The following is a 13,891-nucleotide window of genomic DNA, read 5'->3' as shown; positions in this document are numbered from 1 at the left end:
GGACACTTAGGCCAGAACAAGACTTGGGACAGGCTTGTTCCACACTTTCACTGGCCTCATATGTCAGAAAATGTCAAGGAGTTTTGTCGCTCCTGTGTCACTTGCCAAGCCAGTGGTAAGTCAGGTGGCACAACAAAGGCCCCCCTGATACCACTACCTGTGGTGGGGGTGCCCTTTGAACGTGTTGGAATAGACATTGTGGGTCCCATGGATCCTCAAACAGCATCTGGGCACAGATTTATACTGGTGGTAGTGGATCATGCCACCAGGTACCCAGAGGCAATTCCCCTAAGGACCACCACAGCACCTGTGGTGGCAAAAGCCCTCATTGCAGTTTTCTCAAGAGTGGGCTTCCCAAAGGAGGTGTTATCAGACAGAGGTACACACTTCATGTCTGGATATCTAAAAGCAATGTGGAAGGAGTGTGGAGTAAACTACAAGTTTACCACACCCTATCACCCACAGTGCAATGGGCTTGTGGAGAGATTCAACAAGACCCTCAAGGGAATGATAAAAGGTTTACCAGAGAAGCTCAGGCGGAAATGGGACATCCTTTTACCCTGCTTCCTCTTTGCTTACAGAGAGGTCCCACAGAAGGGGGTTGGCTACAGCCCTTTTGAACTTTTGTTTAGCCACCCTGTGAGGGGTCCACTATGTCTGGTGAAGGAAGGATGGGAGTTACCTCTCAAAAAGCCTAAGCTAGATGTTGTGTACTATGTACTTGGTCTCCGCTCCAGGATGGCTGAGTATATGGAGAGAGCATCCAAAAACCTGGAGGCAAGTCAAGAACTGCAGAAAGCTTGGCATGACCAAAAGGCTGTTCTGGTTGAGTTCCAGCCAGGGCAGAAGGTGTGGGTGTTGGAGCCGGTGGCCCCAGCAGCACTCCAGGACAAATGTACTGGACCCTACCCTATCATTGAGAAAAAGGGAGAAGTCACCTACTTGGTTGACTTTGGAACCCCTAGCAGCCCCCACGGGGTGCTTCATGTAAATCGTTTGAAAGCATTTGTGGACAGGGAGGACATGAGCTTGCTCATGGCCACAGATGGGGAACAGGAGGAAGAGAGTGACCCTCTCCCAGACCTGCTTTCCCAGAACCCTGATGATGGTTCAGTTGATGGAGTAGCCTTGGCAGGCAGCCTCACTGACCAGCAGCAGATGGACTGCAGACAAGTTTTGCAGGCCCACAGACACTTGTTTTCACTCACACCCAGTCAAACTAACTGGTGCACCCACTAGGTGGACACTGGTGACAGTCTGCCTGTGAAGAATAAGATCTACAGGCAACCTGACCATGTCAGGGATTGTATAAAGGCTGAGGTGCAAAAGATGTTGGAGCTTGGAGTGATTGAGCCATCAGAGAGCCCATGGGCAAGCCCAGTGGTCCTTGTGCCAAAACCTCATACCCAAGATGGAAAGTGAGAAATGAGATTTTGTGTGGACTACAGAGGTCTCAATGCTGTCACTAGGACAGATGCACATCCCATTCCAAGAGCAGATGAGCTCATTGATAAATTGGCTTCTGCCAAGTTTCTGAGCACATTTGATTTGACAGCTGGCTACTGGCAGATCAGATTAGCTGAAGAGTCAAAAGCCAAGACAGCATTCTCTACCCCTAGTGGACATTATCAGTTTGTGGTAATGCCCTTTGGTTTGAAGAATGCACCTGCCACTTTCCAAAGGTTGGTGAACCAAGTCCTTGCTGGGTTGGATGACTTTTGTGCAGCATATCTAGATGATATTGCTGTCTTTAGCTCCACCTGGGAGGATCACCTGATCCACCTGGAGAAAGTTCTGGAGGCCCTGCAAAAGGCAGGCCTGACTATCAAGGCTACCAAGTGCCAGATAGGGCAGAGCAAGGTTGTATACCTGGGCCAGCTAGTAGGTGGAGGTCAGGTTCAGCCACTGGAGAGCAAGATCCAGACCATACAGGACTGGGCTCCTCCAACTACCCAGACACAAGTCAGAGCCTTCTTGGGCCTGACTGGGTATTACAGAAAGTTTGTGAAGAACTATGGGTCCATTGTGACACCATTAAATGACTTGACATCCAAGAAGATGCCAAAAAAGGTTCAGTGGACAGTTAGCTGTCAAAAGGCATTTGATGACCTGAAGAAGGCCATGTGCTCTGCACCTATCCTGAAGAGTCTTGACTACTCCAAACAGTTCATTGTACAGACAGATGCTTCTGAGTTGGGGGTGGTAGCTGTGCTTTCACAACCTAATCAAGATGATCAAGACCAGCCCGTTGCTTTTATTAGCAGAAGGCTGACCCCCAGGGAGAAACGTTGGTCAGCTATTGAGAGGGAGGCCTTTGCTGTGGTTTGGGCCCTGAAGAAGTTGAGGCCATACTTGTTTGGTACTCACTTCCTAGTTCAGACAGACCATAAGCCCCTCTTGTGGCTAAATCAGATGAAGGGTGAAAATCCCAAACTGCTCAGGTGGTCCATTTCCCTACAGGGGATGGACTATACAGTGGAGCACCGCCCAGGGACTGACCATGGTAATGCAGATGGTCTCTCCAGGTACTTCCACTTAGAACATGAAGACTTATCTGGTCAAGGTTAGTTTAATGTCCCTGCGTTTGGGGGGGGGTTGTGTAGGAGAGTAAGGTCTGCTATCCTATGGTCACCCCAAATTTTTGCTTTTTGCTTCACTGGTTTTCGACTACTGAGGCTGTGGGCCTGCTAATCAGACCCCCAGCCTGCTGTTCTCTCTCTAAATTATTAATACATGTGCTATAGGTACATACCACAATTGGAAATGGACTCCTTGTTAGCCCCTGTACCATGCACTATAGGTGCTCAGGGCATAGGTGCCACCAAGGCCTACCAGGGGCTGCAGCATATCTTTTGCCACCCCTGGCTGGTTCTTAAATTGACACAACTGGCTGATCACTCAGCTGGGGCAAGATGGTGTAATCACCTCTTGCTTAGATATAGTATACCTATATCTAAACCTATATCTGGACACATATAAACCTGTGAGCCACTCCTATGGAAGGCCTTATCTATTCTGGAGGCAGAGTGCATGGTTTAATGTGAGAGGGAGCTCTAGCATGAGCTGAGCCTGTCTGCAGCCGTCGGGAACAAATCCCTAAGCTGTTTCAGGATAATGCCATACCATATACTATTAAGTGCATTATAATCCTCGCGGTTATATAGCAACTTTGGTTTGGCTTTATCAAAACATGTCGTGTAAGGTGTCATATGATTTGGAATACTATCCCCTCGCCAGTTCTGGTGACGGGGATAGCATTCCACCCCTCTAGAGGGGTAAGACATGTTACTTTACTGAAATGCGGTTAATTTCTAAAAGAGCCTCAGATCCACAAAATGGATGCTTCTGCCACAGACACAAGTCTGACCCCCTGAAGCTGACCGAAACTCAGCCAAGGGGGCCTGGACAAAGGGTTTCCTGTCGCAGGGAGGTGTCACACCCCCCCAGACAGGAGATAGTGGATTGTAGCTGGGAGGTTTGAAAGAAACCAGACACTGCATGGGGAGCACAAGGCTGCCCCTTGCATAATCCGGTCAAACCGGTTCTGGGGCACACCAGCCCCAGTCCCAGCGCGGCCTGGATCAAAGGAAAGGGGTGTATCCACCCCCTTCCTGGGTCCCACCCATAGGAGGGGACCTAGCAGGTAATCCAGCCCCCCAGATTCGAATAAGAGTGGGAGCAGTGCCAATGCACTTCAGATTATCCTGATGAAACATAAGAAATGAAACTCTGGACCCTTCGACATCCTACTCAACGTAGAAGACTGAAGATTCTCCCTTGTGGTCAAGGAGTGACCACCCTGTGCAAACAGGCACCATCCAGCACCTCGACGTCCGCTTTGTTGCAGTTCCCGCTAGAACTCGAGCAACAGAGATCAACGAGATCAAGCTTGCCTGCCTTCTAACAGCCCGATCCACAGTCCCTGCAGAGCTGAGACCCGTGGAGGCGACCGGAAGCGTGGGGCACGCCATCTTGGAAAGACCACGAGACGCTGACCGTGCAGCCCACGAGTGACCCTCAAAGCTGTACACTGGTGTTTTAGAAGCCCCAACCCTGAGCCACTCTTGCACCGAAGTTCAGCCCTCCACACTCGACGAGTGCTGCGTGGGGCCCTTCTGCTTCTTTTGGCTCAACGCGTTGGCCAGTCCCTTGCCAGCTGGCTTGTGGCCCCTGTGCTGACGAAACACAAAATACGACTTGTGATTCTGGTTGCCCTAGATTGGCACCAGCTTCCCTGAAAAGGAGCCCCCACTCTGACCTTCCTGGTCCGAGTGAGAAGCAATCTTCCAGTTCCGTGTGGATTGCTTTTGCCAAGTGTTGTTTGCTCCAATCTTGAAGCCGACAGCGCCGACGGCGAGAGCCTTTGTGGGACAGATTGTGACCTGCTCCTGGACTTCGTAGATGCCCCAGAGCCCACGTGACAGCGGAGAGAAGCTCCTCGACAACCACCTGATTGCGCCCAACATTGCCTGGTTCCATCCTGGTTCCACCCTGGTCACTGCTGAGTGACCCAGACTCTGTCCCCTCTCCTTTCAGGTACTTTTTGACTTCGATCCACCCTTGGATCCCACCGGACACTTCTCCTTCACAGCGCCTGCAGCCTCTTCAGCTTCAAGCACCAAGAACCAGCTTGACGAAACCCGACACTACTTCGACCCTGTGCACCCGCTTCCTGTGGGTGAGGTAACATTGCAACGCCGGTGTTCCCACACTGGTACACACCTCTAGGGTCTGTGTCTTAAGTTTTGTCTTTCTAGGTTCAGCGGAAGGGTCCTAAAACTCTATTTGCTTAACTTTTACGCACCATTGACTTGCATTGGTGCATGCATGTGCTTTCAGCACTGCACCCGAATCCCGCGGGCTTTTCCCGACTTCAGCATTGCTTGTCCCGACTGCTCCCAGTGATTCCCTAGGCCCTAGGCCTAACCACTGTTCGATTGGTATCTCTTATACCACTTTCTTAATATATGGTCTGAGTGGCCCCTCGCCCTCATCCATAATTGTGCAACTTTGTATGTTATACTGTGCTTTTGATTTAACGCTTGTGCCCCTTTGTTCATAAAGAATACTGGGGATTATTTTGAGTAATAAATACATATATTTTTATAATATATACTTGTGTGGTGTCCTTTCATTTGATATTACAGGACTGTGATTGGTAAAACAGCTCGCTTAACACGACCTCTTGAGTTAAGCCTTTAAGGCTGCTTAGTCTATGCTACCATTAAGATAGCTTGTCTACAAGGTTGACTTACAACCAGACACCATAAGGGATAGCTTGGACTGATACAAGGTGGTTCCAGAATTGGAAACTTCATATATCAGGCCAACTTCTCACATTGGTGCGCAGCGGTGCGGATTTGAGCTTGCTGTTGTTTTACCATTGCAATCTTTTTATCAAATTGAAAGATCACATCAAGTACCTTAGGTACATATAAATCAAAAGCTTAGCATATTAAGTTCTACTGAACTTAGTAGTTGTAGACTAAAGGGATTAGCACACCCTGACTACAACTCACTAGCAAGGTACAGTAGGAAAACACTTAGTGTAGGTAAGTGCACCACTTACACCTCACTAGCAGTCATGTCTGGCACAGGTGAGACTCCAAGTACTCTGCCTGTGACAGTGGACCTTACCCAGGCAACTTCCAGCTATGACAAACTTAGCAACAAAGACTTGTGTGCCTTGTGCCTATCAAGAGGGCTAAAAAGGGGCAGAGGTCCCACCATTCCAACCCTGATAGCCATTCTAGAACAGGATGACTTAGCTAAGGCGAGTGCAGCTCCCCTAGATTCAGGAGATGGAGTGAACACCCCTGTAACTGATACCACTCCAGAGGAGGAAGAAGAAGAGGAGGAGGAGGAGGAGGAGGAGGACTCAGATGTAGAGGACCCAGAAAATCAGGATCAGAGGGGTAGCCAGGTTATAGTTGCCAGGCTTAACCAGGCCAACTTAAACCTACTGGGGAATGGAGAGGGCCAGCACCTCCCCAGATCCCAAAATATCATTCTCCCAGGCAACAGAAGAGTGAGATCTCCATCAGGGGACTCTCACATTTCTAGTGCCTCAAGAGAATCTCAGAGAGGGATGATTTCCTCTCAGAAGATAGAACATAGAGCCAGGATGAGGGCTGTCAAACTCCAGATAGAGAGGGAGGAGGTAGCACTGGCTCAAGCTAGACTTGCCTTGGCAAGAGAGCAAACGTTGTGTGGCTTAGATGCCACTGGTGGCAGCATAATTCCTAGAGAGAAAGACAGGAGCTATGATAATAGAAACCTGACAAAAATTGTGCCCCCCTACAAGGAAGGGGATGACATCCACAAATGGATGACTGCACTTGAGAGAGCCTGCATGGTACAGCAGGTTCCTCAGGATCAGTGGGCTGCAATTATATGGTACTCCTTTTCTGAGAAAGGGAGGGATAGGCTCCTCACAGTTAGACCTGAGGATGCCAAAAACTACTCTGTCCTGAAGAGTGCTCTTATTGAAGGGTTTGGCCTAACCACTGAGCAATACAGGTTGTTGTTCAGAGACACCCAAAAAGCACAGACTCAGGACTGGACTGATTTTGTTGATTGTGCCACTAAGGCTCTGGAGGGTTGGTTGCAGGGAAGTAAAGTTTCAGACTATACAGGATTGTACAATCTTATCATGAGAGAACAGATCCTTAATAACTGTACAAACCAGCTGTTGCATCAATACCTTATTGACTCTGATCTGACCTCTCCCCAAGAATTGGGAAAGAAGGCAGACAAATGGGTCAGAACAAGGATTAAGCAGAAACCCCAGAACCAAGGTGGTGACCAGAAGAAAACAGACCAGAAGGGTGGAAATCAGAAAGATAAAGAAAAGGACCAGAAGTCTTCAGGCCCCCAAACTAGTAATAAGGAGGGTGGTTCCCAAAATGGCAACAAGAAAAAGAAGAATGATGGCCCAAAGAAACCTTGGTGTAATACCTGCAAATCAGTTTCACACTGGGGCAGTGAATGCACCAAGAAAAATCCAGTCCCCACCACTGTAGCTCCTAAAGCATCTGCACCCCCTAGTACAGTTAACAGTGGTGGTACACAACCTAAGGGTATAGTTGGGTTAACCTTGGGTACTGAGATGGAATCTGGCCTAGTCAGAATCCCTACTCAGGCAGTTCTCCTATATGATGTGGACTTAGCTTTGTCCACTACAGTGAGTCCCAGTAACCTGGGCAAATATAGGCAGACGCCTTTGATAAATGAGAAACTGGCTCAGGCCTACAGGGACACATGTGCCAGTGTCACTATGGTGACACCTGACTTTGTGGACCCTGGACAGATTGTACTAGGTGAAAGTTACCTAGTGACCAATGCAAGCAACTCAACTACTTCCCATAGTGTGGCTGTTGTGAACTTCTCCTGGGGAGGGGTAGATGGCCTAAAGAAAGTTGTTGTGAGTGCAGACCTCCCAGTAGACTGTCTGTTAGGCAATGATCTTGAAAGCTCAGTTTGGTCAGAAGTGGAGTACAGGACTCATGCAGAAATGCTAGGGATTTCAGCACATGTCCTTGCAGTGACAAGGACTCAGGCTAAGAAGTGCCTTCCTGAACCAGTGGTGGATCTTGGAACAATAGACCAACCACAACCCAAGAGAAGGAGCAAGAGGGTTAAGGCTTTGTCTTCCCCCTTGCCCCAGGTTGAGGATCAGATTTCAGAGGAAACTGATTCTGCAGTCCAAGAGGAGACTGTCTCAGAGGAACTTGAGCCTGACCAGGTTGAGTTTCTGGGGACAGGGGGACCCTCAATGGCAGACCTGGGGCAGGCTCAATTAGATTGCCCTTCACGTGAACCCCTCAGACAGCAAGCTGCTGATGAGGCTGCAGGGAATGCTCAAGGTGCCCATAAAGTTTATTGGGATGATGGACTCCTTTACTCAGAGGCTAGAGACACCAAGCCTGGTGCAACCAGGAGGTTGGTCATACCTTTGAAGTTTAGGGGTTTCCTTCTCACCTTGGCCCATGATATTCCCCTTGCAGGACACTTAGGCCAGAACAAGACTTGGGACAGGCTTGTTCCACACTTTCACTGGCCTCATATGTCAGAAAATGTCAAGGAGTTTTGTCGCTCCTGTGTCACTTGCCAAGCCAGTGGTAAGTCAGGTGGCACAACAAAGGCCCCCCTGATACCACTACCTGTGGTGGGGGTGCCCTTTGAACGTGTTGGAATAGACATTGTGGGTCCCATGGATCCTCAAACAGCATCTGGGCACAGATTTATACTGGTGGTAGTGGATCATGCCACCAGGTACCCAGAGGCAATTCCCCTAAGGACCACCACAGCACCTGTGGTGGCAAAAGCCCTCATTGCAGTTTTCTCAAGAGTGGGCTTCCCAAAGGAGGTGTTATCAGACAGAGGTACACACTTCATGTCTGGATATCTAAAAGCAATGTGGAAGGAGTGTGGAGTAAACTACAAGTTTACCACACCCTATCACCCACAGTGCAATGGGCTTGTGGAGAGATTCAACAAGACCCTCAAGGGAATGATAAAAGGTTTACCAGAGAAGCTCAGGCGGAAATGGGACATCCTTTTACCCTGCTTCCTCTTTGCTTACAGAGAGGTCCCACAGAAGGGGGTTGGCTACAGCCCTTTTGAACTTTTGTTTAGCCACCCTGTGAGGGGTCCACTATGTCTGGTGAAGGAAGGATGGGAGTTACCTCTCAAAAAGCCTAAGCTAGATGTTGTGTACTATGTACTTGGTCTCCGCTCCAGGATGGCTGAGTATATGGAGAGAGCATCCAAAAACCTGGAGGCAAGTCAAGAACTGCAGAAAGCTTGGCATGACCAAAAGGCTGTTCTGGTTGAGTTCCAGCCAGGGCAGAAGGTGTGGGTGTTGGAGCCGGTGGCCCCAGCAGCACTCCAGGACAAATGTACTGGACCCTACCCTATCATTGAGAAAAAGGGAGAAGTCACCTACTTGGTTGACTTTGGAACCCCTAGCAGCCCCCACGGGGTGCTTCATGTAAATCGTTTGAAAGCATTTGTGGACAGGGAGGACATGAGCTTGCTCATGGCCACAGATGGGGAACAGGAGGAAGAGAGTGACCCTCTCCCAGACCTGCTTTCCCAGAACCCTGATGATGGTTCAGTTGATGGAGTAGCCTTGGCAGGCAGCCTCACTGACCAGCAGCAGATGGACTGCAGACAAGTTTTGCAGGCCCACAGACACTTGTTTTCACTCACACCCAGTCAAACTAACTGGTGCACCCACTAGGTGGACACTGGTGACAGTCTGCCTGTGAAGAATAAGATCTACAGGCAACCTGACCATGTCAGGGATTGTATAAAGGCTGAGGTGCAAAAGATGTTGGAGCTTGGAGTGATTGAGCCATCAGAGAGCCCATGGGCAAGCCCAGTGGTCCTTGTGCCAAAACCTCATACCCAAGATGGAAAGTGAGAAATGAGATTTTGTGTGGACTACAGAGGTCTCAATGCTGTCACTAGGACAGATGCACATCCCATTCCAAGAGCAGATGAGCTCATTGATAAATTGGCTTCTGCCAAGTTTCTGAGCACATTTGATTTGACAGCTGGCTACTGGCAGATCAGATTAGCTGAAGAGTCAAAAGCCAAGACAGCATTCTCTACCCCTAATGGACATTATCAGTTTGTGGTAATGCCCTTTGGTTTGAAGAATGCACCTGCCACTTTCCAAAGGTTGGTGAACCAAGTCCTTGCTGGGTTGGATGACTTTTGTGCAGCATATCTAGATGATATTGCTGTCTTTAGCTCCACCTGGGAGGATCACCTGATCCACCTGGAGAAAGTTCTGGAGGCCCTGCAAAAGGCAGGCCTGACTATCAAGGCTACCAAGTGCCAGATAGGGCAGAGCAAGGTTGTATACCTGGGCCACCTAGTAGGTGGAGGTCAGGTTCAGCCACTGGAGAGCAAGATCCAGACCATACAGGACTGGGCTCCTCCAACTACCCAGACACAAGTCAGAGCCTTCTTGGGCCTGACTGGGTATTACAGAAAGTTTGTGAAGAACTATGGGTCCATTGTGACACCATTAAATGACTTGACATCCAAGAAGATGCCAAAAAAGGTTCAGTGGACAGTTAGCTGTCAAAAGGCATTTGATGACCTGAAGAAGGCCATGTGCTCTGCACCTATCCTGAAGAGTCTTGACTACTCCAAACAGTTCATTGTACAGACAGATGCTTCTGAGTTGGGGGTGGTAGCTGTGCTTTCACAACCTAATCAAGATGATCAAGACCAGCCCGTTGCTTTTATTAGCAGAAGGCTGACCCCCAGGGAGAAACGTTGGTCAGCTATTGAGAGGGAGGCCTTTGCTGTGGTTTGGGCCCTGAAGAAGTTGAGGCCATACTTGTTTGGTACTCACTTCCTAGTTCAGACAGACCATAAGCCCCTCTTGTGGCTAAATCAGATGAAGGGTGAAAATCCCAAACTGCTCAGGTGGTCCATTTCCCTACAGGGGATGGACTTTACAGTGGAGCACCGCCCAGGGACTGACCATGGTAATGCAGATGGTCTCTCCAGGTACTTCCACTTAGAACATGAAGACTTATCTGGTCAAGGTTAGTTTAATGTCCCTGCGTTTGGGGGGGGGGGGGGTTGTGTAGGAGAGTAAGGTCTGCTATCCTATGGTCACCCCAAATTTTTGCTTTTTGCTTCACTGGTTTTCGACTACTGAGGCTGTGGGCCTGCTAATCAGACCCCCAGCCTGCTGTTCTCTCTCTAAATTATTAATACATGTGCTATAGGTACATACCACAATTGGAAATGGACTCCTTGTTAGCCCCTGTACCATGCACTATAGGTGCTCAGGGCATAGGTGCCACCAAGGCCTACCAGGGGCTGCAGCATATCTTTTGCCACCCCTGGCTGGTTCTTAAATTGACACAACTGGCTGATCACTCAGCTGGGGCAAGATGGTGTAATCACCTCTTGCTTAGATATAGTATACCTATATCTAAGCCTATATCTGGACACATATAAACCTGTGAGCCACTCCTATGGAAGGCCTTATCTATTCTGGAGGCAGAGTGCATGGTTTAATGTGAGAGGGAGCTCTAGCATGAGCTGAGCCTGTCTGCAGCCGTCGGGAACAAATCCCTAAGCTGTTTCAGGATAATGCCATACCATATACTATTAAGTGCATTATAATCCTCGCGGTTATATAGCAACTTTGGTTTGGCTTTATCAAAACATGTCGTGTAAGGTGTCATATGATTTGGAATACTATCCCCTCGCCAGTTCTGGTGACGGGGATAGCATTCCACCCCTCTAGAGGGGTAAGACATGTTACTTTACTGAAATGCGGTTAATTTCTAAAAGAGCCTCAGATCCACAAAATGGATGCTTCTGCCACAGACACAAGTCTGACCCCCTGAAGCTGACCGAAACTCAGCCAAGGGGGCCTGGACAAAGGGTTTCCTGTCGCAGGGAGGTGTCACACCCCCCCAGACAGGAGATAGTGGATTGTAGCTGGGAGGTTTGAAAGAAACCAGACACTGCATGGGGAGCACAGGGCTGCCCCTTGCATAATCCGGTCAAACCGGTTCTGGGGCACACCAGCCCCAGTCCCAGCGCGGCCTGGATCAAAGGAAAGGGGTGTATCCACCCCCTTCCTGGGTCCCACCCATAGGAGGGGACCTAGCAGGTAATCCAGCCCCCCAGATTCGAATAAGAGTGGGAGCAGTGCCAATGCACTTCAGATTATCCTGATGAAACATAAGAAATGAAACTCTGGACCCTTCGACATCCTACTCAACGTAGAAGACTGAAGATTCTCCCTTGTGGTCAAGGAGTGACCACCCTGTGCAAACAGGCACCATCCAGCACCTCGACGTCCGCTTTGTTGCAGTTCCCGCTAGAACTCGAGCAACAGAGATCAACGAGATCAAGCTTGCCTGCCTTCTAACAGCCCGATCCACAGTCCCTGCAGAGCTGAGACCCGTGGAGGCGACCGGAAGCGTGGGGCACGCCATCTTGGAAAGACCACGAGACGCTGACCGTGCAGCCCATGAGTGACCCTCGAAGTTGTACTCCGGGGTTTGAGAAGCCCCAACCCTGAGCCACTCTTGCACCGAAGTTCAGCCCTCCACACTCGACGAGTGCTGCGTGGGGCCCTTCTGCTTCTTTTGGCTCAACGCGTTGGCCAGTCCCTTGCCAGCTGGCTTGTGGCCCCTGTGCCGACGAAAAACAAAATACGACTTGTGATTCTGGTTGCTCCAGATTAGCACCAGCTCCCCTGAAAAGGAGCCCCCACTCTGATCTTCCTGGTCCGAGTGAGAAGCAATCTTCCAGTTCAGCGTGGACTGCTTTTGCCAAGTGTTGTTTGCTCCAATCTTGAAGCCGACAGCGCCGACGGCGAGAGCCTTTGTGGGACAGATTGTGACCTGCTCCTGGACTTCGTAGATGCCCCAGAGCCCATGTGACAGTGGAGAGAAGCTCCTCAACAACCACCTGATTGCGCCCGACATTGCCTGGTTCCATCCTGGTTCCACCCTGGTCACTGCTGAGTGACCCAGACTCTGTCCCCTCTGCTTTCAGGTACTTTTCTGTCATGTATTCCTATAGGTTCTGAATCAATCCCCCTATTCCTGACCCTATTCTGGTTAAACTAACTATCAAGTTAACTAACAGTCAGCCCATGAGGCAAGAAAAGCCCCCATGATGCAGATACCGTTATCTGACGCAGTCACACTACGGCACAGGAACGTGTTATCTGATTAGGTCATAACGCTTGAGATCTAATTAGACAAGCGACATTCCTCCAGCCCCTGATAGGGCATACGACGTTCTCATAACAAATCAAACCTATGACAACCTGGAAAATCCGTGCGGCCATTGTTTTGATTTCACAGAGAACTTCAGTAAAAGAATGTGCTAACGAGCAAGTCGTATGACATCTTTATTGACGTATCTATGTCCATCCTTACGTCAATCTCGGCACCTTTAAGGTATAAATATTGCCGATCTTGCCCTATGCAAACACACGCGTGGTGACGAGACGGAGCAGCCATACTTGCCGAAGCCCAGAAGCAGAGCAGACCCCGCTGGCAGCAGCCCCGCCTTCCTGACGCGCTGAGAGACGCGCTGCTATCTCCTACCGAGAGACCCAGCACCGGCGCTTTCGGGCAGCCCTCGCAGGCAGCCTGGAATATCGAGACCAGAGAAAGAGATACCATTCCTCATTCATCCTAACTTCCAGGTACAGAACTGAATAACCCCTCACAGAGAATTCTTTAGTTATTCACTTGGCAAAAACAACCTTAACTTAAACTGTAACTTTCTATTCCCGCCCACGCATTAGACTTAGGTCAGGTACACGGGGTAGGCGTATTTAGAAACACCAGTTGAGTACGTTTAGTCAAATGTATATGTGTATGTAAATATATTTTAATCATTTTAAACATCATATGGCTCAGAAACCATATTAATGTTTTTACAGTATTACTTTATACTATTGCTTTTAATGTATGCACTTTACTTAACTATAAGTATTGCAATAATATCGATCCATTTCTCTTGTACGAGAAAAGAGACTGATCAATAAATAACACCTTTTTATTGAACACGCCCGTCTCTTCCTTTTCTCTACAATCTGATGAGACTAAGAATGCACGTACTGACTGAGTAAAATAATTGCCTTGTGCTCACACGACTCTGGAGATACACTCTTGATTAGGGGAGAGCAAAGTTGTCATGTTCTATGGTTGTCAGAAACTAAATCCCTTCTTGTCTAATCAGGGGAGTTAATTCTTTCCTGAACATTCGAGAAAGTTTCTAGCGAACTCTGAGCTACGCTGGCAAACCCAAAACTTAAGTCTAGTATCGACAGTAGTAGACCTAGTTAACGTCTGGCCTAGGCCTTTACTGCTGTAGGTATTATTCC

The sequence above is a fragment of the Lissotriton helveticus genome, chromosome 9, assembly GCF_964261635.1.
Source record: "Lissotriton helveticus chromosome 9, aLisHel1.1, whole genome shotgun sequence".
NCBI classification, from domain to species: Eukaryota; Metazoa; Chordata; class Amphibia; order Caudata; family Salamandridae; genus Lissotriton; species Lissotriton helveticus.
This window is presented reverse-complemented; position numbering follows the sequence as displayed.